Genomic DNA, 10,201 nt, shown 5'->3' on the forward strand with positions numbered 1-10,201 from the left:
GAAAAAAGTAATTGTGATACTTCTAGCAAATCCCAGGTTTTTAAAGAAATAATTACTTTATAGAAAATCTGTTACTAAATTAAACCATTCTTTACCCACTGTTATTTTCGCTCTTTTGCTCATTTTGTGCAGCAAGCTGAATGCTGAAATTACCTGGGACAGATTTTTATTCTAAATAATGAATATTTCAAAGGAAATAAGAATAGAGAAAGAAGAAAAGTAGGAACCGTTAGTGGGTCCCCAAACCTTAATATGTGGCCGGTGGGAAAAGCGTGATGTGGTTGGAAGAGAGCGAAACGTGGCCGTGTGGCTGTAAGACTTGGTGCACTGGTGACAGATCTCCAGCAAACCGTCCCACTACTGCTCCATCACTATCACCGAGACAAACGAGGGCCACCAAGGGAGGCAAAGCCTCCGCAGCTTGGGCACAAAGGCTGGGACAGCCCTCCGAGCAAGACTGCCATGCTGTTCACAGAGTCAGCCGTAGACTACGCTGATCACCTGAGGATGAGAGGTGGTGGAGGCTCCATCCTCGGAGATATCCGAAAGCCAACTGGCCATAGTCCTGGGCAAGCTGCTGTGGGTGGCCCTGCTTGGGCAGGGGGTTGGACCAGGTCAACCTCTGGTTGACCTCCAGAGGTCCCTGCCGGCCTCAGGCAGTCTGGGATTCTGTGATGACCAACCCGAGGAGGATGAGGGCAGGAAGACAGTCTCATAGGAAAGGCGCTGCTGCACACTACGGCCCTGTCTGCAAATCTCAGCTCTGCGCTCAGACGCCATCGAGGTGTCATGTAATATCCTTGTGCCCTGCCTGAAAAACAGGGTCCTCAGCTTAGACCACGAATTCCTCCGAGGCAGGACCGTCCCCTTGGTGAGCATCCACAGAGACCCCACCTGCTGCAGCCGCACACCCCAGGGCCGCCCAGGCATTGCAGCCCAGCGGTGCTCCCCCCGAACGGGTCTGAGCTCAAACAGGGCAGGAGGGGGAAAGGAAACCAAGCACTCCCTCCCTTGTAATTAATAAATACCCATAATAAGAGTTTCTCTCCATCTCCTCCTTCTGCACGCTCTCAAAAGTGATCCTGGCCAAGGGAGGGCTCTTGTTTCTATACCCGAGCACACAGCACTAAATTGAACATGGCTCTATAAACCACCCGGCGCTTGTTTTTCCAGCCAAGGTGCGTGTGCTTGCTTCAGCCCGGCAGCTCTCCCTGGCTCTTTCTGAGAGGAGGCACAGGCTTTGAAGACAAGCCCACTAATCTAAGGTGACACCAGGCTGAATCCAGGGACGGCGCGGCGGTGACCAAGCATCTGTGCAGGCAGGCGGAGGATGGCGGGCTCCCAGTTGTCGGGTTGCAGGGGCCTTTGATGGCAGATGGAGAGTCTGATTGCATTTGCTGATAACGGATTAGGAGGCTTATCTTTGATCTCGACTTTCTCCTGGTTAGCCAGCTTCTTGAGGGGCTCTGCGGGGAGGTGTTACAAGAGATTTATTAACAAGATGAACTGCAATGCCAGGAAAAGCTACTTCTGCAAAAATGCACTTTCCCTCTCGCACATGCACAGGCTTAAACCCACCCCGTTTGAACGGACTCAGCATCTTCCATCCCCAGCGGACTCGGGCAGGTCTGCACCTTCCCTCGCGGTGGGCTGGCAGAGGTTCATCCATGCCACGGGAAGCTGCTGCAGTCCTTGCTTACCCACCCAACAGCCTCCAAAATATCCTTACTCGCCAACAACAGCAAATGTAAGCACCTTAAAAATTAGGCACCCAGGGCAGAAGAAACTGTAGGTAGAGGCGGCTCATCCCCAATGTCCCCAGCACCACCACAGCCTTTCCCCAGGGACGAAATCATCTCAGTTGCTCTTGAAATGGGGTGCGGGAACCCAGATCTTCCCCAGGGCCAGGGAATAGGCAGCAACTCCAGAGATGTCCCAATAAGGTAAAGGACTGGTTTTAATGCCCGCAGGTTTTCGGGAGCTGGGTCTGACTGGCAGGCCAGCCTCGTGGCTCAGCTTCTGCAGGGAAGGTGGATGCTCCCCGATTACCCTATGCAGCCCCCCAAAATAACCGAGCACTTCCAGCAGCATCACCTGCTCCTGGCGGCCCCTCGAGCTGCAGGGAAAATAGCAGACACAGAGTCCCATCCTGGGTGCAAGGCAGCTTATTTGGGCTGCCTGAAGGTGGGCATCATATCTGGAAGCCCTGCCAGCCCCCCCAGAAGCCCTGCCAGCCCCCAGTGTGTCCAACTGCAGTCACGAAGCAGGGCTACTCCTGCCGGGATTGCTCCCAGCCCAGGGAAGAGCTAGCTACTGAAGCTGCACTTTGCTGGCCAGCAAGTCTGAATAACTCATTTTCAAATGTTTTTCCTCAAACCTGGTCTACCAAGCCTGCCTCACGCTGCCCTAGAAGTGGGCTATTTTAGCAACGGTCCCATGCTGCAGGTGAGGAAGCCAAGACCTGCTCCAAGGCACCTGTCTAAGGCCAGCAAAGGAGCCAGGATTAGAAATTCAGAGCTCAAAGCTCATCTTGCTAGACTGCTTCATCTGTACCGTACATGGACATGGCCCAAGGTGACACTGCTGAACCTTTGAGACAGATGTGACCACAGCTACCTACAACGCAGTAGCTACAGGGGAAGGAAAGAGCAAGGAAAAAAAGAGATAAAGTGATGGGGGAGGCAGGTGAGAAGCAGGGAGAATAAAGGAGAGGGAGGAAAGCAGGGAGGTAACCCATACAGTCATCACCCCCAGTCTCCCACGGGAGTTTTTCCTTGTTTTCTCTAGAGACACAAGTCTTTACTGTGGCTTTCTGCTGCCGGGGAACAGGGCTGCCCTGTCGTACTGGTGCTGTGCTCAAACAGAGCGACGCAGCCACGCACGACCCGTGCTGCCAGCCGGGCTGGAGTCTGACCTCGGCATGGACCGTGCACAGCATTTCAGAGGGTATTTGGCTTTAGGGAGGGGGGAAAAAAAAAAAAAAAAAAAAAAAAAGCAGCAGACCAAAATCAGCCCTACCCTTTCTCTCAGACTTGGGGACCTCGCAGAGCATCTCCTGGAGCAGTGAGGAAAGGGGGAGGTAGCACTGGTCACGCATCTGCTCCACCACCTCCTGAGCTGCCTGCTCCCGCCCAGGGTGTCCCATTCTGGATGGCATGGTTTACCCCTGCTCCCTTCCAAAGCAAACACAAGGGGTGAAAACACAGCAGACATCCCACCTGGCTGGATTCAGGATTTTCCTTGCCAGCAATTCTCATCAGCTGCGGTTTCTCCCTGCTTTTGGACCTTGCTGCTGATCTACAAACCCTTGGCTCGTGAGAGCGCAGAACTCCCCCTTCCACTAAAGGGCACATTCATTTCCCCCCAAAAAACCCACCCACTGATCCACAGCACAGCTCCGCACAACAGGACACGCCACTGCACATTAACGTAATTATTTGTATTGCAGCAGTGTTTGGAGAGCCTGGGCCCAGGTTGTACAGACACCGCTCCGAATAACCGGCAATTTGACTGAACAGTCATTTATTCTGCTCTCTCTGGTGCTCAGGCGATACATCTGCGCCGCACAGCAGCCGCCAGCCCGAGAGGAGGTTTTCACCCCAATCGCAGTGGAAAAGATTCGGCCAGAACCCATATTCCTACAGAAGGATGCAATAAGCACCTGTTCCCAGCACAGGGGAACCGGAGTCTCCCTTAAACAACAAGCAGCCTGATGCGTGTTTAATCTTACGCTTCACTAAATAAATTGGTTCTTCCTCTGAAACAATTGCCACGGCGCACGCTGTCACTGTGCCTGGGAGCCCGACAGCATCTCAGAGCCCACGTCCAGGGTGAGCTGTTGAGATTAACCAAACTCCAGGTCAGACCAGAGCCGTTGTGCTGCCCTTTAGCAGCCCGCTTGCTCTCCAAGAATTAACCCCTTATCTTGTAACCTCACCTGCCCGGGGAGAGGCGTTGGACTGTCTCATCCCCGAATGCCATTGCAAAAGCCAAGCACCCCCCAGGGATGCAGACCAACACCCCTTATTCTTTCTTTTCTTATCCACGTCGCACATAGGATATTTTGCAATAGATGAGGCCCCAGGCAGAGGAGGAGCGCAGTAAATGCGTAGCTCCGATTGCACAGGAGCCATTCCCCTGTCTGCCTTCAGAGCCAAGGATGAAAAATGAATTCAGCAACCGAGCCACAATTTATCTCGGCTGGCAAGGGTTTGCCTTTGCAGCCCGGATCCGAGCACAGACACCACTTAGCCCGGCCAATTTCCTGTGCTGATGCTTCACCCAAGACCCTGGCAGGAGAGACTCATTAATTAGAGAGGCTGGAATTGCCTCTCCACTAGATGAGGGGGAAGCCAAATGCAGGTCAGCAGCTGTATGTGCCCCACAGAGCAATAAACTCTGCCAGCGAGTGCTGCTACAACCCAGCCCTCGCAGGGGATGACACGAGTGCTGGTGCTCAGCTAACCCTGGCCACGGGCTGCCCCGGCTACGGGTCTGGCTCAATGGGTGGAAAAATGATGCCTTGGGGAGGAGAGATGCTGCCACGTTCCAGCTGTAGCCAGCTGGAAAAGGCTTCCTCCACCACCCTCAGGCGCTTCACACCCGCTTGTTTCCACCCACTCGTCTGCAGGTGCTTCGCAGAGGAGGTCAGGAGGTCTGCGCAGGCACCATGCCCTGAGGTCAGCCAGCAGCCACAGGGACATGGCTGGTGTCACAGCTGTGCCACATCCCCACTCCAAAGCAGGGCAAGTAGGTGGGACGTCACCTCCCACATCCGCAGCCCAGCACGGACCCTGCACCTTCATTGCTCCGAGCCTGGCTGCCTGCGCGGTCACACTGGGAGGGGGAAGGTTGCCCAGAGAAGCTGCGGCTGCCCCATCCCTGGAGGGGTTCAAGGCCAGGCTGGACGGGGCTTGGAGCAACCTGGGCTGGTGGGAGGTGTCCCTGCCCAGGGCAGGGGGTGGCACTGGGTGGGCTTTAGGGTCCCTTCCAACCCGAACCATTCCGTGATTTTATGATCGAGGTCACACACAAACCGCCTACCCCAGCCAGGCTCCTGCTGAATCACACTAAATGCAAAAATATCGCAAAGTGCCTCCCCTTCCACACAATATCCTCAGAAGATAATGCTTGGAGGCTCTTAATCACCTTCCTGAACAAACAGGATGAAGCTGCCACCCTGCAAAGAGCAGGGGAAGTTCCTGGGATCAACCTCATTGCCAAATGCACATCCAGACCGGCACCCTGTCTACCAGTCCCTTACCAGCTGGACATGAATTTCACACCAATACCCCACCACCACCCTATCCCTTCCTGTGTCCCTCTTGCCTCTCCAAACCTCGCTCCTCCTCAGCGAGGAGGATTTGCTCCAAAATCCAGTCCTTCCCAGTGAGGAGGAGGAGGTCAGCCCCACATCTCTCCCAGTTCCTCCTTCAGTTTCCCACCTGAGCTGAACCCAAGCCCAGGACCTGCAGCCACTCGAGCAGGAACAGCAGCTCCTGCTGACTCTTAGCTGGAGTTACCCTTACAACCGGCTGCTGTTGGAACTGAACTTGCCAGTTTGCTTGTCACAGGGGGCCCAGCTCCTCTCCCACCCCACCAGTGGTTCCTGGTTTATGCCCTGTGACAACAGGGGAACGGGGCTGCTCGTGTTTAGTGCCTCAAAGCAAACAACATCACTTGATATCCTTCCTTTTGCTCCATACAACATACGCTACAGAGGCCTCCATTATAAAAATAATTAAAAAAACCCAAACATCTTTTCTCTCTACTGTATAGCACCGAGCACCTTATTAACAGAGAGCAATTATGATTAGTAACTCAGAGGTGAAGGCAGAAACACAACCAGAAGGGCTCATATTTGGGAGCAGATGCATCCCACATCCTGAACCGCAGAGCACCATGTTCTGGCTGCTTCTGGAGGATGCAAGAAACCCTTTGCAAACACATGGGACGCCCTGCCCTCAACTCAAGCCTGTTCCTGAATTATAGGACTTAGAAATTGGCTTCCATCTCCCAGCACAAGGTCTACGAGCCCTTCTGCTATTTCTGTGGTCATTAATTATGACAACTGGGTGGTCGTACCTGTGCTGCAGGTACAACAGCTAAGTAGCGTTGCGCACACCCTCTCACCTCTCAGCACCCACAGCCTCCCATCCGAGCCACAGCCCTGCAGAAAACGTTGCTACAGAGAAGGACGGAGGAGGAAGAAAAATGAAAAAAAAAATTATCTTGGCTCCCAGCCCAAGCCTTTCTCTCTTTAAGATGCATTTTAACAATCTGCTGGCTGGTAACCTCCGCCAGTTACAAGGGAGGCTGCTTGTCAAGAGCTGACCTGAGCTGGGTTTAATTGAAAGCCAGTTGCTGGCGGTGGGAGAGAGATGGGAAAGGGCACCTTGGGGAGGCTCGGCACAGGGCAGCGAGGGTGAAGAGCAGCCGGGAGCCGGGCGAGCAGAGAGCACCCTCTGCAGCTACGCCGAGGAGAACCAGAGCCTGGGTTTGGAGAGCTGCTTCCCTTGGCTCCTGCCAGTTAAACGGGATCCAGCCCATTTGCTTTGCTCTCTGCATGCACCGAGCCTTCGGCAGGGTTCGTCCCAGGGCAACACACCGCTCGCACACAGACCCGGCACCGAGAACACCCGTGTCAAGGCAGCAAGACTTGAAGGTCTGTCTCACAGCGTCTGGACACAGAAGCCCATTTCAAGGTGTTTCTCTGCAGAGGTTTTCCCGCAGCACTGCCAAGCGCAGAGCAGATACAGCGCGTTTCTCTCCGCTCTCCCGAGCCGCACAGCTCCCTCCGCTCAGGCCGAATGCTCACCCTTCCCATGGGCCAGCAAACCTGCGGATGAAAACCAGTCAGGGACAGGCCAGTGTCTCCCTGAAGCTCTGCTGCTGCCGGTGCTCCAACAGCTTCACACACCACCGAGTCCCTCGGGCACTCGCAACCTGCCTCTGATTAGCATCCCATAAAGGTGTAACGCACAACCCTCGGGCAGGAAGGCTGGTGTTAAGTTTTTGGAAAGTATTTTACATCCCAGAGGAGGACGAGCTGTTGACAGGTACAGGCAGCTCCCAGGACGGCAGCGCTGCCCGGGGATTTGCAAACTGGATTAGCTGGGAGCAACCAACTGCTAATCCCAGCCCCACTGCTGAGGGTGCCTGTCTCCTTGGGCACGGCACTTCACTTTCCATTGCAAATTCCTCCTGTTTTGCAATATTTATCTCCTGCATGGAGTTTTTTTTTTTGGAGAGGAGTTTATTAGCAGAGGAAAAACAAATGAAGAATTTCATAGCAGTATTTTGCAGTAGAAAATATCGAGCAGTCTCCACATCTCTTATCGATATCCTAAGCCTTTAATTCCACCAGAGGCAAAACAAGTTCATTTGAGGGTTTCAGTGAGTGACCCAGCAACATTATCATTCCTGCTAAATATAGCCTCTCATGAAAGTATTGACCATCAAACTGTGTCTTCAGCTGCTTAGAATTTACCAGGATATTCCCACTCCTTTTCCCTGCAGCCTAAGCCCCCCTATCTTAACGCTTCATTACCATCTGCAACAAAGTTTAATTTTTAATGGTGAAACATGACCCTTCATTCCTGTCAAAATAAAACAACACACGTAGGTACCACACAGAGTGAAAGCAGACCACAGCACGGCACACTGCCAGTTGAAGAGCCGGGGAAGAGAGATGCGGAGAGCTTGTTCTGTGCTTTGGACAAGCCCGGCTCACGGGTTCATCTTCACGGACAACCAGACAATCAGCTTTGCTGATCCCTTGTTATTGCTATCTATCAACACATCATCATCCCATAACTCTCGGTTGCCTAAATATGAAAAATAATCCCCTTGTTTTCCTTCTACCTATTTAAGCACTTACCTCTGCGTCTCAGCTGGCTTGTTACTGACCTCGCTGGGCCACAGGTAGCCACAGCCTTTGGGTTTCACAGACCGAAGCCTGCTTTGATCCTGCAGTGAATTCAGACCCACAGTGAGGGTGAGATGGTGTTGGGAAGCAGAATGAGACCTGTATTTTTTTTCCCAGAGTTCAGATTAGGGTGTATAAAACTGCCCAAGAATCACCAGTTTATGCCCTGGAAACCCTTTCCCCAGCTCAGTCATGAATGCCAAGCAATACTTCACTTGCCTGATGAAAAACACACCACCACTCCTGGTGGGTAAGAAACAAGGTTTGATTGTCCCTAGTCTTGTGACAGCCCCAGGAATACATCCATCAAGTCAGAGCTCCGTCCCCAAGAGACCCACAGGGTTACCCAGGGAATGATCAAGGTTGAGCTGCCCAACACCCGGGAGCAGCAGAAGGTACGGCTCTGCAAGGCAAACCAAGAGCGTGCCACCACCAGCCAGGGCACAGCCCCACAGCACCTGAACGAGGACCAGTGGTGGTAGCTGGGGCTAGCCACAGCCAGCCAGCGCTAGACAAGGCAGGGCCAAGGTTAAGTGAGCAGGTCACATCAGCAAGACATGGTCAGGATCAACGTGGTAAAAGGCCATGCATGGACACACACCTCCTTTGTGGCTCAACCAAGGACCAACAGCAAGGACCTGAGCTCAAACAGGGCCTCCAGAGGGGAGCAGGGGGTTAGAGCAGGGGGCCAGGCAGGCCATGAAGTTTTATGGTCAATATTTTCATGAGGGGCTATATTTAGCAAGAACGATAACGATCCTGGGTCAAACTGAAACTCCCAAATGAACTTGTTTTGTCCCTGGTGGAATGAAAGGCTCAGGATATCAATAACAGACGTGGAGATTGCTGGAGTGAGGGAAATGGCCATGTGCAAACGTGCTCACAGCCAGCCCGCAGGGGAAAAGTCCCTGTGAACATCTCGGGGCTGTCTACAGCCACCAGCCCTTCCCCGTTGGAGTCCGACCGGCACTTTCCTTAGCTAAGAGCATTACAAAACATGCCTGGATCTCCCTCAGGACAGAAGTGCCTTGTCCGGGAAGTGTCTCTCGAACATGAAGCTTCCACTGTTGCAGCATTTCCAGTCATCCTCCCCTCCCACTTCCCTGGGACCGGTGGTTTATTTGTTTGCTGCAGAACATCCTAAATATTTTGACCAGCTAGCAAACTTAAATCCCATTCCTTTCTGCATGAAATGAGACCCAGTGTGCATAATACCTTTCCTTCCCCTACGGTCATTTTTTATGTGTACATCAAATCACGGCAGCGCCGGCAGGAAAGCAGGAAGCGTAGGCAAGAGCCGTTCCAGGCTGATCCCGATGAGCACCCGCAGGGGCAGCGAGCACTGTCCCCTGCCATCAGCTGCGAAAGGGCAGCACTTTGTGTCTTACCCACACATCTGAGAATTTGCAGAATTAAGCTCTCACGAAGTATAATTATTATAATTATTCATAGATGTCATTGCGATCTGCCTGTGATTGCTGCTCTATCTCACTCTGCAACGAGGTAAGGATGGCATATGAATGGGAACGCTGGAACACTCATTTTCCAGACTCACTGGTAGCGCATTTTCTCCAAAACTTCCAATTACAGCCCAAGTGCTCGTTGTACTGGGGAGTTTAGCACTGCCCAGTGTCTACCCTCACACACCAAGGGAGAGCATCGGCCTCACACCCCCACCATTCGCCTGCTGCCTCGGGAGGCAGAGGAGGAATCCCATGCCCCGTGGGGAGGAAGAGCAGCCGCTTCCATCGAGCTGCGAGGCTGGGCCAGAAAAGACACCAACAGGGAAGCACCAGCTGAGGAACATGTTGGTTTCACCCTGTGTCAGGCTGAGCACAGGAATACACAACCGGTCATTTATCTCCTATATAGATATTTTATAGAAATACGTATAATGGGAAGAAAGTTTAGAAATTTAGTTTGTAAGTTTTAGACAGAGAAATTCCAGCAAGGGAAAAAGCCAAGCACTCACCGCTATCCTCCAGCTGCGCTTTCCTCCATCAATCACACCGTCCGATGAGGACGGAGGCACTCTGGCAGCTTGTGATTCTTTCCACTGCTCCTGCTTTTGGCACCACGCACTCGGTCCCACGGCGGAGAAGCGCAGCCCTGAGCATCCTCCGCTGTTTTACTGCTACAGAGAAAATACTTTACTCCCTTAGCACAATCACTCAGCACCCGAGCTCCTAAACAACTGCTCACACAGTTATACTTTTGTGAGCACAAAACAAATAATGATGTATGGTGGTGAGGCTCTTTTAAACAGGTTATTAT

The sequence above is a fragment of the Larus michahellis genome, chromosome 14, assembly GCF_964199755.1.
Source record: "Larus michahellis chromosome 14, bLarMic1.1, whole genome shotgun sequence".
Taxonomy (NCBI): Eukaryota; Metazoa; Chordata; class Aves; order Charadriiformes; family Laridae; genus Larus; species Larus michahellis.